The 14,723-nt window shown below is 40.5% G+C and overlaps 2 long non-coding RNA genes across 3 annotated transcripts; one reads left to right on the forward strand and one right to left on the reverse strand.

Annotated features, from left to right (window-relative positions):
• Positions 1 to 54: 54 nt before the first annotated feature.
• LOC134426869 (uncharacterized) lies at positions 55 to 4,707 on the forward strand. Its single transcript, XR_010030059.1, has 3 exons — positions 55 to 165; positions 247 to 335; positions 4,293 to 4,707. It is a non-coding gene; the product is annotated as an uncharacterized LOC134426869 (long non-coding RNA).
• LOC134426873 (uncharacterized) lies at positions 3,262 to 14,699 on the reverse strand. Of its 2 annotated transcripts, XR_010030061.1 has the most exons (5): positions 14,063 to 14,699; positions 10,743 to 10,826; positions 6,397 to 6,622; positions 4,240 to 4,474; positions 3,262 to 3,343 (listed from the first exon to the last, which is right to left on the reverse strand). It is a non-coding gene; the product is annotated as an uncharacterized LOC134426873 (long non-coding RNA). The 2 variants fall into 2 exon arrangements; XR_010030060.1 differs by lacking the exon at positions 10,743 to 10,826.
• Between the last annotated feature and the right edge of the window lie 24 nt (positions 14,700 to 14,723).

Consider the following 14,723-nt stretch of genomic DNA (forward strand, 5'->3'; position numbering starts at 1 on the left):
GGAGCAGCGCCTCAGCCGCGAGCTGCCTGCCCACAGAGCCGCCCTGAGCCGGGACGGCGGGCCGGGCTGGGGCGGCTCGGCCGATCCCGAGCCGTGGGTGGCACCTCGTGGGAGCGCGATGCTCTGGGCAGGACAGCTCCCTCGTCGGGCTTTTGATGATCGCGGGTTTGTGCTTAGCTCTAAGTATGCTCGCCCAGAGGTAATTCGGGATGGGCACGTTTTTAACCATCTCTCTCTACGCAACAGATGGAAGGGAATTAATAAAATATCTCACTCTGAAGAGTTGCTGGTAAGCCTGGAGAAACTATGGCAGAAGGGCTCCCACCAGAAACACTGTAAGCACAAGGAGCCCCTTCCACCTTCTGTGTCGGAATTTTTTGTGTGCACACATGGAGTCACCCAGAGCAGTATTTCCCAAATCTAGCCGGCTGCTTGGCTGCTCAGCTGATCCTCCAGGGTTTCCAGCCATTGATGGGTGCTGTCAGGGGGGAAGGGGGGCTGGGAGGATTCTGAAGAGTTTTGGAGCAAGGACAGGTAACAGGGTACAGCGCCATTCACTTCGATGGTGTTTCTCCAGTGCCAAAGTCTGCGCTGGAAAATGGCCCAATGGGCTTTTTTTTTTTTTTTTTTCCTCAAGAAAATTTCACTTACATGTAATATGGCAGTTTCATTTTTCAAATTTTACATTATTAAGCAATAATGTGGTTGGCTTTTCTGGGGATTAAAAATAGGTAGTGGGGCTTTCCAGTAGTAATCATGAAACTGCTGAACTTTCTGTGACTTTCAGCTGGATTTTCTATCCCAGCTCAGACAGGGACACACATAGGCAAGAGCCACATCACTGAGCTGGATTTCTCCTGCTGTGGCAGAGGCACACAGGAAAGGGAGCAGGACACGGAGGTCTGAGCACCCTGCAGCATGACAGTCTGGCCTTCCACTTCCCCCTCAAATCCTTCCAGTGTGTCAGCCTGAGCTGTCATGTAATTACTCTCAATGCGCTGATTTATATAAGGTGTGGGCCAAGCTGTTTAACATGAGTTTTTTGGAAACAGGTGCTTGTGGCTTAAGCTACAAATCTCAGATTGTATGCAGCAAGGTATATTTGGCAGGTGCTTCATGTGTAAAGAATTCAGGCACAGCCAATATTTAAATTGGCCAGAAGCGTCTTCATTTTGTGACTTCCAGTTGCAGAGAGATCTTCACACCAGAGGATCTTTTATGTATGGGCTGGGATGGTTCTTGTGAACCAAAAAGATCTCTTTATGTTGTAAATTTCTGTAGATTTTACTTGTCCTCTAAATCAATTTTCTTGGCATCAGAAGCAGCTTCATGGTTAATTAAATTTTCTTTCATGCTTACAAATAATTTTGTAACCCCCAGCCGAGTTAAGATGCAGGAGAAAGTTGGATACAGGCAAAGTGAAGCAGTCCTAGTGTTTTTGCCTGCATGTCCGTGTTTTAAGTCTCACCATGAAGTGCAAACTGACATTGTTTTCTGAAAGGCTTGCAAAGTGCAACTAACAGCAGTGAGATGCTTTTTCTACCATATGTAGTCATGGAAAATCAGCACAAGACCTTAACTCGGGTTAAGAGAAGAATAAGTAACCTAAGTAATAAGTAACATAAGTAACAGGTTGTCTGAGGAAGGCTAGGAACTAAAAGTGACTTCATGTTATCATGCAAAGCAACTTTGGTGCTGTGAAAGCCTGCCATAATTTTTTTCTGTTATCTTCCTATACCTTCAGAATTTGTTTTTTTTCCTACTGAATGGGATTTTTTTTTACTCTGTTTAGCAAGAGGGGAAAATAAATCTGAAAATGGTCTGTTTGCAAATCCTCAAACACTTCTTCCTAAGTATCTATCAAAAAAGTAAACATTTGACCTAATTTTTAAATAGTTTCAAAAACTTGGCTAAATGCCAGTAATTCTTGCTTTGTATTCACTATATGGAAATGTCCTACAGATCATGTGTGTTGGTTTCAATGGTGGTTTTTGTATTTATCTATCTTTGCTCTTATATGTCAACTTTGTTAGTACTGCAGAAGCACTCTTGAAAAAACTGGCTGTACAGAGAAGATGCATAGAAGGCAAAGGATGGGAGATCATCCAGGGTCTACTGGAAGAAGTAGACACCAATTTATTTTACTATTTCACAGAGTGATTATTTATTTGTAATTTTAGTTTAGCTGAAAAAAACTTCTTCCAATGCATAGTGTAGTCTAAAGTGACATTAATTTTTGCTCCCTAATTATAATCTTACTGCCAGTTTGCCAGAGCTGTGCTTTAAGGGTGGAGGAAATATCTTCTTCAGAAAATATGAAATAGCAGTGATATGCTGCAATACATGTCTTACACTGTGCTGCCTTATGAATGGACACTGTTTGCACACAGCTGTATCAGGGCTTGCATTTTCACTTCAGATCTTCACAGGGATCACATGAAAATTGAAGCAAATCTGTCTGGGCTTGAGCCAATGCAAATAGTTGTTTCAGTAAGGATTTTTACTTCATCATGTCAGTGAGACATTTACACTATTTATGAAAGCCTCCAGTAATGGGCTGTCTACAACTCCCTTGGCTTACAGGTTTCTCTCCAGCAATTTGAAAATTGCTGTGAACGTTTCCTTTGTGTTGACATCAAAATTCTGATGGAACTTCTTTGAGGTTGCAGCTTTCTTTAACATATAAAAATGCTCCAAAATTTTCAGCACTGTTGAATGGGGTTTTTTTAGCAGTAGTAAAAAGTAGTGTTAGGAAAATTAAAAAGTAATATTTAAAAAATTTATAGAAACCAGCATATATGTAGGTTCGGAGATTTACTGTGTAAATCCTTTAAAGGTGTCTTGCCTTTAAAAGCTGGAGTTTGAGTTTTTTTCCCTTAGAGTTTCATGTACAATGAATTACCTACTGGTAGTCAACTGCAGTTTGCCTCATGGAAGTCCATTTGTCTCTCCCACAAGCTCTGGGTTTTTTTCAAACACTCAAGCATCAGTTTTGCAATTGATAGAACTTGCAACTAGAACCTTGCAGTGTTTGTTGTGCTTGGGCTAGAATAAGAATCTGTCCACTTCTGACAGGTGAGTAACACCTGAGTTCTGTGTCACAAAATGAAATCATTAGAGATTTAATTATTAACATGATATATTCTTGGTCAGCAAAATTCAGTCATGGTATATTCAAATGCTAATTAAAAAGTATTACAAACAATGAAAAGAAAATCTTTGTCTTTTGCTTCTTTATTAAATGAAATTCATTTTGAAGCAGCAGCATCTTGGCTTTTCCAGCTGATGGACATGCAGAAATGCAGAATACCTTCCCAGCTTTAGATTACTTCTTCTTTATCACCTGCAAAGGGAGACCAAACCCAGAAATTTAAAGCTATTCAAGGGGCAGTTAAATGCTTTACTCTCAAATCTTACCATTTGTGAAAATGAGAAGGAATGTGCAGAACTGGTGATTTCTAAGTTATCCTGGTCTCAGCTTCTGCACTGGAAGTTTGTTTGGCTCCACTGTGTTGTGTGTGACACACCCCTGCTGGTATCTCAGAGCTTTTGGAATGTTACTATCTTTTCTCAATGTTTTGTACATATACATTATCCTTTTATGAATTTCCTTTGCTGCCTTGTTGAATTGTGAAGGAAGCCATTTTGGCTTTTCTCACACTTTTACTGCTGTGTCATCCATGAAGTATTTTGCTGAGGAGAGCTGAGCTGTGAGTTTTAGGGATGGGGGTTATAATAGGCACTTTTCCATTATGAGTTTTTCTTGTGTGATTTTTTTTTTAATTGCAGAGATTTCCTATTCTATGGTACACCAGGGACTAGAGAGACACTGGCACCAGACATTTGCTAATGAATGTAGCCAGGGTGAAGGCGGAGTAATCTTTTTTTATGAGAAATGTGTAAACTGCCTGAGTGAATGGGTAGGAGAATATGAATGACAGTTTTGTTTATTATTTGAGCAGGTATGATTGAAATGTGCCACATGTTCTGAGTTGTAACTAATTTTCTGTGCTGAAGAAGAAGTTTTTTCATGTTTTGTCAGGTCCTTCCACAGAAATGGGACTCTCAGTGTTTCCTTTTCCAGTGGGGTTTTGGAGGACTGCAAATCTTGGGATGTATTGGGAAATATTAATAACGCTAACAAGAAAATTTTGCAAAGCACCACCATCCCCCTTAGAAAACCCCCAAACTAACCAGTTCTAGTGCTCTTGTAACCGTAATGTTTTTAATGTATTTCACCTTTCATACAATGCTGTTTTCCTGATGTCAGTGTTCCTGTGTTTTCTTTGTAGGCCTGCCAGATGTGACCTTCAATTGTTTTCCTGGATGAGATCGATGCTCTTGCTCCTGTATGGTCCAGCAAACAAGACCAGGTTCATAGGTGGGACATGTCTTGTATCTGTATAGAAGGTGCTTGATCTTTGTGAAAAGAAGACCACGACCTATTCAACTTGATGTGACACTTTCATTGAACCTGAAAAGTAGTAATTCAGTGCTAGTGAATTTCAGATGATTTTTAAATGAGAATTGAAAACAATTCACTAGGCTTGAAATCAGCCCAGGGTCTGTGTTATCTGTATTTACTGTCTTAAAATGACTCTTTTGCAAATCAGTATCTCATCATTAAAACATTGTCCTTTTTGAGGGATCAATGGAAATGGTTATGTGGAACTGAAGAAAATTTACTAAACCAGTGAATGAAAATCATATTTTTCTGTTAGCTCAGTTGTTGGAACACTTCTGGCAGTAATAGGTGGCTTTGCCAGTGGAAAGGTTGTGGCAGTCAGAGCCATCAGCAGACTGGAATCTGTAGATCCTGCTTTATGAAGACCTGGACACTTTGTGTGAGAATTCCACTTCAACTTGCCAAACAAAGAGGTCAGAATTTCAACTCAGCCTTAGTGCTTATGAGGCAAAGTCCATCTTTATAACAAACCCCTGTAACAAGATAGCATCACAGGGCAGTGCAAGTCTCCATCAGCAGTGTCCAGTTGGACACCAGAGAGCTCTCTGGAGACTGCATTTGCTGTGGAGGCCAAATCTGGTACTGGGTGTGTGTGAGTAAGATGATTTCAACAGGTAATTATTGCTCTGATAATTTTTGGTTTCACTTTGACCTGTGATGAAAATAGGATGCTCCCAGACACCAAAATGTTTTAAAAAGAATGAGTTCATGAATTCATTATAAAGTATGGCTGTAGCATCTTGAAGGCAAAAAAAAAAATGGTGTGCACACAAGAATTTCTTTTTGGTAACAAAAGCTTTGATCAAGGCTGGTGCTGGAGCAAATTAAGTGTGTTGGGATCTGATCTTCTTACTTGTACTTATTAACAGAGACTTGGACTAAGATGTAAAGCACACTGCAAGGCTTGGGAACCTTCTAGCTCATTAGCAACAGCTAAGCAAGAAAATGGGTATGTAGCAACCAAAAAGTTTTGAGATGGGGATGGTGTGTGGGGGACAGTGTGCAAAATTGGAACCCTAGTTTTGTGGGTTTTCTCTGGCTATCACTAATACTTTTTAGCACTTTTTGGAAAAAAAAAAGATAAAAGGCTTCTTGGATTGAAGGCCAGTAAAAGTGCACTTCCATAAAGATCTGCACTCAACCCAGCTTTCCCACACCAGCACTCTGTGTCTCTTGGGACTCAGTGCCTGCTCCAGGGGGCAAGCCTGGAATAGCAAGGGTGGTCTGAGTCAGAGGGTGTCCCTGCAGCCTCCTCGTGGCACCAGTCACATCCTGTCATGTTCAGACAGCACATGAGAGGACACTAGACTGAAACTAGCACCAGAAGCTGGAAATTAGATCAAGGTGCTGCTGTCCCTGGACAGGGGCAATTCCTGTCCTCCCTGTCCACGAGAAGAGACAGTGCATGGTGTTAAAAAGCCACTATGGAATGGTCCTGGAGTGACTGGGGGAGACTGAAGGCAACCAGGGAGACACAAGGTGACATAAGAGCTTCTCCAAGGATGTTGATTCCAACCCAGGGACCCTGTAATCCCATGCTACATCCCAACCTCCTGCCATCCCCCCCACATACACACCCGTTTGGGGACCATACCCTGGCAAGCTCATCCCAGCACCCTGTGCCTGCTGAGCCAGCATTCCTGAGACCCCCTCACTCAACCAGCACTGTTCCACCACTGTGTCCCTGCCTCAGTCAGTAAAGGCTGGACTGATGCCAGAGGGCTGTGTGTTTCCTGGGTGTCCCCATGCACTGGCTATATGTCCCATGGTGTCAAGTCCAGTCAGAACATACCCATGTCTTGATGGGTTTGTGTGTCCTATGGAGCTGCATGTCAAAAACTAGCATGCATCTCCAGGGATGGAAGAACTGATGAATGAGAAATTAAGTAATTTTTTATCCTCTGTCATTCTATAAAGTGACAAGATTTCACCTGCTGGTCATATTTTTCTTTTTCTTTGCTCTTCTTTTGTTTTTTCCCCATGTTTGTGGTTTTGGCTCTTTTCCAGTTCTCTTCCATTTCCAATATGTTGCTTCCTGTGCTGATTGCTGATGCTGCTCCTTTTTCTTTCTCTTTTTCTTGCTGCCTTGACTCTCCAGGGCTGACACTGCTACTCTGCCTTCCAGCTCAACTCTCCAAAGGCTGAGGCTACATTTATCTGCTCACACAAAATAAGTTACATTAATTCAAACAGTCACCATTTCCCTGGGTTTTTCCCTCCCCAGTTTGGTCTGGGTTCTTTTTTTGCTTCCGCATATGCTTACACCAAAACTACTTTCAGCTGCTGCCATAACACCTGATAACATGTGAAAGGTTCTGCTTGAAGGCAGGACAGCTGCTGCTCTGTGAGTGTAGAACACACCAGAAGGGTCAGTCTGCTTCCACCCCTTCTAGCCTATGATCTACCAGACCTACTGATGGATTTCAACTGGTGTATACTGGCCTCTACTGGTACCTGACACCCATTTTGAATGTTTATTTTTCCAAATCTGTGTGCTCACTGACTACTGCACTGTGTGTTACTGAGAAGGACTCTGACTGATCAGAATACTGACAATAGAAATGTTATAGAAGCTCAAGAGGAAGACTTCAGCATTTGTGTGTCTTTTATATCCCAAATCTGCAGATTTCTCACTGAAAAGGTCCCTTTGTCTTTTCAGCAGAGAGAGATGTTCCTTGGATTGAAGCAAACACTGTTCCAATACCTGTCAATGATTAGAATCATTGTTGATTAATTAGTTTTTATCCAAACTAAGGAGGTTTTGGGGGTTACAATCCACTATAAATGGCCATCTATAATTAATGGGTGAATATGATCTGGAATTGAGAGCATGAAGTTCAGTAGTGCCAGGAGTTTCTGCTACACAGCAATACTGTCTAGTTTGGGGATTTCACTGGTGTACTCTTTGAAGATGTTGAGCTGGCTGGGTTTAATGTTTCAACCAGTCTCTTTTCCACTCTCTAGAACAGTGAAGAGTCACCAATCTCTAGGTTAATGAATAAACCACATTTCAAACACTCCAAATTAAACTAAACACTGACATTTTTGAAGGCCAAATCTCTCTCTGTAGCCACACCACCAGAAGAAGGAGGAGGCAACAATTTTCCTTCTGCAGATGGTCACTAGATGAACTAACAAAGTAGGTCAGACTAGAAAAAATAATTTTTTGACAGCTAGAAATGAATTTTCCTTGCTGTTACTGTTGTTGGCCTGAACCTGCAGGTTCAATTGCAGGACAATATTGTATGCTCACAACACCTCACCAGGTTGTTGTTTGGGGGTCCTTGGAAAATCATACAGAGACAACTGACAGTGGCCTCTCTGCCTCACCTCTGCAGCTCAAACACCTTCTCATCTACTGCCCTTTAAATGGAGGCTTTTTGGATTTCTAACCCTCCCCTGCCTGTCTTCAGAACACCTTTGCTTAAAGAAATGGTGCAAGTCCAATGGGTTATTATTTTCTATCACATTACCTCTGCCACTGACTTCTCTCTGGGTGAAATTACTGGCTAGGAGAGAAGTCAGGAATTCAGGCCAGTAAATGGTATAAAATGGTTCATCAAGAGGAGACTACTGTGAGAGGATGGGAGATGGGATGTATTTATTACTTGCTAAAACTGCAGGCATTTAAAAATTGAATTTATCATTCATTTTACTTGCATTAAGTTTACAGTCCTGGAAAAGTGTCATTGTCATAGAGGTCACAGGTAGGGCTGGCTCCTATGCCTCAAAGACTCTAGGAATTCACCATCTCTCTCAATGATGTTAGGACCATTTATTCAGCCATCAACATATTTTGGGGGGAAAAAACCCATCAGAACCCAGAACTATGAAAACAAAAAGTCCTTTTTCTGAGTTGGGAACTACAAGTCTGACACGGTAGGCTCAGCAGGGACCAGCAACTGAAGGGGCCTGGATCTGACCTAAGCAGAAAATGTAAAGCAACTTCTCAGCTAATGTATTTGATACAGCAAAAGACTGGAAATAAAAACCATCACTCCAAGCAGAAGGTTCACGGTAGAACTGTAGTAATATTATTATTTCAGCCAACAGAAACATTCAGTCTTCTTTTCTGTTAATCAGTTACCAGACAATGAAACTGAGTACACAAATAAGTCTATGCTTATATGAAATACATTAATAATGTTTAAATTATCATATATCCAACTGTAAGAAACTTGTAAGTAAATACTGCTAAATTCCTTTTCCCTGAATTAGGAGAAAGTGAGAAAAATATGTATTTTTGAGAGGAAATCTCTTCAACTGCTGTTTAATACTTCATGCAGCTCAATGGACATGGGATGGGTTTTAATTATCAATTCCTCCAGACAACTGCAGTCATATAAAGGTGTCCCAGAGACAAGCACTGACCCATTTTTTCTGGCCATAGGTGTGCACTGTCTCACACACACTGAACACCACAATTCTTGCAGCATGCAAGGCTCTCAAGACATCACAGCACATGCATTATTCTCTAAATGTCACCATTTATACAGTCTAGTTTCACATAAGAGCACCTGCTCTAGTCATTAAACAACTAGCTTTTAGTAAAAAAAAAAAAAAATTAAACAGCAAAGAGCATCTAAAAGAATGTTTCCATGAAGTAAATACTGTGAAACAAACATGGGACTTTTGCTACTCTTGTGATTTTTGCCTAGTAAGTAGACCCTACAAGGCAAAACAAAGCATACAGAATGAGCTAAAACTAAACACAAAACCCAAACAGAAGCTTCTGTGTTTCTAAGTAATCAAAAAGCAGCTACTGTGAAAGAAAGGACAAAGTTAGCAGTTCAGGTAAGTAAAGAAAGCATAAATAACTCAAACCTTTCTTTGCATGCAGCTATTTGAAAACTTGGAAAAGACCACAGCATGCCAAGAGCAATGTGTGTGACTTGAAGGTCCTTTTGTTTTGGTTTTCCGTTTTATTTTTCTGATGTTTTGTTTTACCTTCAAGTGCATTGGCTTCCTAATATAAGGGTTTGATTTGTTTGCTATTAATGCAAGAAATTATATCAATTCAGTTTAAAATCAGAGGCCAAAATTGCTTTCAGGAACAAGTCAAGGTAGTCTGTTTGCAAAGGGAAACCACCAAAAAACCCTAAAATTCCTGTTTAACAAGTCCATAAAGATACACTGTTCTGCATGTCTGAGGCCAATTGTTTCCAATTACTTTATTTCTAGGATGTATGTCTAAAGGGGAGATTCTGAACTTCAATTGAACAGAACTGTCACTGTGTTTCCATTATGCCTTAGCCAAGTGCAGAAAAATAATCCATCAAAGCATTACGTGTAATCAAACAATGTGGATTTTATCATTATTACTCTGTCCCATCCTTCACCATGATTTTACAGAGTCTGCTGATAACAGAGAGCCAGACATGTGCCAAGACCCTGACTCAGCTGTCAGATCTTGTCAGACATCAACACCATTTCTGTTGGGTTGCCAAATTTCCTGAAAGGCATTTAAGACTTAGTAAGAAGAACATCATTATGGTATAGGAGGAGATGAGTGTCTGACATGGGGAAGTTGGTGAGTTCATTGAAAAGAAGCACCTGGAAAACATGAGCAAAATCACCATGGGACAAAAAGAAAGGTAGAGGATGGACATGCTTTTCTCTAGAGTGAACCAGTACAAATATTTCATGTTACTGTTTCTGCTAGAAATGCAGATTTAAACTGAAAGACTGCAGGTTAACTCTGGCCCTGAATGAGTCTTCATAGGACAAAGGAGAGATGCCAGTCCGAGGCTGAGGAAAAGAAAGTAAATAAACGAGGGAGGGAAAAAGGCAGAAGATATATCTGTGCTTTGATGTGGGTGGCATGAGAAGGAAGAAGAAACAGAAGAATTGCTTTCAAAGATTTTTCTGTTATTTTATACGGTTAAATGAGGTTTCTATCCCAGGAAAATCAGAAGGGCATAACTCCAGCAAATTTTTGTGCAAGTATGACCAAGTTTAGTTCTCATCTGAAAGCCCAGATAACAGTCACATTCACAACGAAATTATTACATTTTTTCCCTCTTTTCCCTTAGATATACCTTACCTTGCCTATACCAAAGTTAGGTACCCACTCTCATGATGGAATCATCCAGGGAAGAAATTCTATAAGGCTATTTTCTGCACAACAGGCAGTACTGCAGCATATTATGAACACAAATGGATGGCAACTGCATGTGAGAAATAAAAGCTGACTGCAGTGCATGCTCAAATGCATGTAAAAACAATTTAATCACCAACCCCTCCACTTCCTGCACACCCCATCACAAGTTTCTCTCACCTCAGGTGTCAAATCCAACCTGGGGCCCTCAGGCATGAAGGGAAGTGACAGAGAGTGATGATGCTCAACAGATTCCTAAAACACCTGTGTGAGGTATCAGCACTATCAGGATAAATCAAACTATTTTATAGTACCTGTAATAAACACTCAGTCTTTTTTTTCATCAATCTTAGACAGCATCCAGTGAAACACTGTATGTTGCCAGGAGGATAATTCCTTGGAAAAGAAGGAAGAATATAGTTCCCTTCTCCCAACTCAGTAGGCTGGGTTTTTTGGGTTCTTTTTCCTGAGAGCTACTGCTTGGTGTAGAAATGGTTCGTTACCTGCTATTAGCTGAGTCAGGAGAATTACAGAGTAAACTTGCCTCAAGGAGTGAGAATTTCCTTCTTAGCTTAATTTCAGTGGCTCAGATAACTGTTCTTCCTTCTTTTCCCAGGAACGTTCAGTTTGCATCCCCCCAGAATATTCATGTGAAAGAACATTAAAATGTCCAAGACAACTGAAAAATGGGTCAAAATGGAAAGAAAGTGATCTTTGTGGTTAAGTCTCCTTCCAGAAACAAGAGTATCACATCTCCTAAACAGTCACACCTAAGCAAGGAGAGGGAAATGTCAGATTGTCAAAGAGCTCAAACTTCTGAAGATGCAGGTTCAAATAGCAAGCGAAAGTCAAATTGGATCTTTAGCTTCTTTTTTCTTCCCAAGGACAGTTACAGTCTTTATTAGGTTTTAGCTTTCTTTAACCCATTGTTACTCTCCCAAATCAGCAGTTTCTTGCATAATCCTGCTGCCCCTCTAGTTATGCTGGCCAAACTAATGTTTTTCAGCAGCTGCTGCTTTTTTTGATTCTGCAGTTTGGTTTTCAAACAGTACCTAATTGAAAAATAATCTCTTGGCCTTCATTTCTATGAGTAGCTTCCCAGTAATGAACAGTGTAAGGTAAAAAAGCTGTACTTCAAGCAGTGTGGACCCAGGGTAACATGTGAAATAGAATAATTATGTCCTAAAGTTTGCAATGCAAGATGATTTCCTAACTTAAATTACTTGGAGTTCTACTGTACAGTGCTGTAATGGCAACATGACATTTTTCACTAGTGGTTTTTGGTTTTTTTGTATCCAAGTTTGTCATTTTTATGAAGCTGTGACTTTTGCCAGAAAGTAAAAGTCAAGCATTTCCTAGTGAAAAAAATGGTGACAGTTCTCTGTTTTTGCAGAGACATACCTATTCCAGGTATGGAATACTTCATTGATACTCTATTCCAAAGAAAGAGAAATCCTGACTTAAGACATTTGTGTCACTGCAGATTTGCAGGTACACCCTATGGCTCATGCAAGATATTCTCAGGTAGAAAGAGAATCACAAGTATGTGATGGGAAAGCAAAGAAAATTTACACATGGGGACCATTTTTTGGTTACCCTGAGCTCAGAGTAAGTCTGATTTCAATTTTGTTAATAATAAAGTGGGACATTTTTTGATACTCATACAGTTGCAAATTCACTTGGTTGTTAACTGATGCCAATTCAAACAATTATAGGAGGGATATTTAGCTTGTGAAATAATTCAACCTGTAATGGACTGACTTGTTTCCAAAGTTGGTGTGGACTGTTCCTCTTGCTTTTAGTGATCTACATTTTAGGAGACTGGTTTCTCTTCCTAATTTTTAATGTAAAAGGGCTTTTTACATTTTAAAATAGCCTCCTAGTAATGTTGGCTATTAATGTCTTAGCAGTTTTTTTGATGGATTGGGGTGGGGTTGTTTTGGTGTGCTGTTTGCATGTTTTTATGTACAGGAACCAGGAAAGGACTGATTTCAGCAGTGATGACTTTAAACCTGAAGTTCAGTGACCAGAATTTCATCCTGGACAAAATACTAGTACTTGCTTTGCTCAATTTCTTTGAAAATCCCGTGTTAGAATTGAGCATACATAGAGTTGCAGTATTATAAGGTAACTCCAGTACCCTGTAGGAAAGAAGCCACCCTGGGCTACACTTGGGGAAAGGGTCAAGAACAGGCCTAGCTACAGCTTTGCATAGACTGGAGAAGGCTGGAGAAGGACCTGCCTTCAGAGGATATTGCTATGAGGAAAATTTGGGAAATTGCTACGTTGAAGAGCTGGAGGATGGTCAAGGCAGAGGAGGCTGCTGTTTACCTGCCATGATGAGAAAGGAAATATTACAGAACCACAGAACCATTTAAGTTGGAAAAGACCTCTGAGATTGAGCCAAACCTTTGACTGATCTCCACCTTGCAAACTAAACCACAGCACTGAGTACCACATCCAGTCATTTCTTGAATGCTTCCAGGGATGGTGACACCTCCACTTCCCTGGGCAAGCAGCCTGTTCCAATGTTTAACAACCCTTTCCACAAAGAAATTCCTCCTGATGTACAGCCTAAACCTCCTCTGGCACAGCTTGAGGCCGTGCCCTCTTATCTTGTTGCTAGTTGCCTGGGAGAAGACTTTACAGGACAGTGATTCCTTTTGAGAGGACAGACAGGTCTGCCTCAACTGGCCTGACTCAGCACATTTGGAACAAAACATGACCAAGTGCAGAAAGAGGCATTTGTAATGCTTGCTCCAGATCACAAAATAAACAGAGGGAATGTGCAGCTGGCCTGGTAGCAGCAACAGAGCCTAAGCCTTTGCTCTTCATTTGGCATAAAGAGTCGCAATGCCTGCATAGGAATTAAACATTTTCTTTTCACCAGACCTCTTTGCCACATTCAGAAACACCAGTGATATGATACTGCAGCTGATCTGACAAGTGGACAGAACCTGTAAAGGTTTTGCATTAAGAGAACAGCCAGTATGCTCCCAATCCATTACATACTGATTCTTTTTGCTTTATATCACCTTGATTATTCCACCTCTAGTAATACAGAAAGCAGGATCCTGAGCTGAACAAATTCAAAGAGAAATGTCTTACTCAGGAATAAAAAACTGCAGATTAACCAAGATTTGTATCACAAACCAACTTAAAACATGTAAAGCAAAATCACCAAATGAAGAACTTTATGTCAGGTTCCTATTCCTAAGATTTTCACCATGCTGACAGTTTGTGATAGAAAAAGTCACAAATCTTGTTCTCAGAAATTCATTATGTAACATATTACACAAAAATACAGGATGTTGTTATACAGCCAAGCATCTGGGGTGATTTGCCCTGATTTAAGAAATAAAATCTCTAGGAAAAGCAGCTATTTACTAGAACTAGGATGAAGGCAGAACAAATGACCGGATTTGTGCAATTTAATCATTCTGAATGTTAGGAAGCATTCTTTTACCGTAAAAAAAAATCAAACAGAAATACTTACTTACCTTGATCCTAAGAGATGCTGAGTACACAGCTACTCGTAATTTCCCACAAAAAAGCTCAGACCAGTATCTTTAGAGAGAGAGAGAGGACTAAAATTACCTGAAACATTCAGGAATGTTTTCACCAAAGAAAAGGAATTCAGGGAAGCCACACAGGAGTATGTCCTGAGAGATGTGTTGAACACTGAACAAAGGGGCAGTCAAACCCACATTGCAATGACAGCTGTGGGCAACAACAGACACGAGGCCAGGAGGAAGACACAGCCAAACCAAGAGCAGAGTGAAAGCACCAGAGATAAAAGATGTATTTTGTTTTATCCATGCTGATCCATACATATTAACGTATGGGCTCTCTTCCTTGGATGCAAAGCTATCCTCCCACTACCTACAGTCACTTCAATGCTCCATCTCAACACACAGTTAAATAATTTCTGCTAAAGCTTTTCCTGACAGTTTTCTTGCTCATTCTTCCAACTTTGAAGCATCACCACTGCTTGCAGGAAGCCTGCTCCTTGCACTAAATAGAACTACTTAGCTGATTTATACGGCATTTACTGTAACTGCTTTTGGGAACAAACACAGCAGTCTTTTTTCTATTTCCTTTCCTCGGCAAAGAATCAGAACTGTCAGAAGTATCCATTAGCACAGTATTTCTCCAAGAATT

This window comes from Melospiza melodia, chromosome 1 (assembly GCF_035770615.1).
Source record: "Melospiza melodia melodia isolate bMelMel2 chromosome 1, bMelMel2.pri, whole genome shotgun sequence".
Lineage (NCBI taxonomy): Eukaryota > Metazoa > Chordata > Aves > Passeriformes > Passerellidae > Melospiza > Melospiza melodia.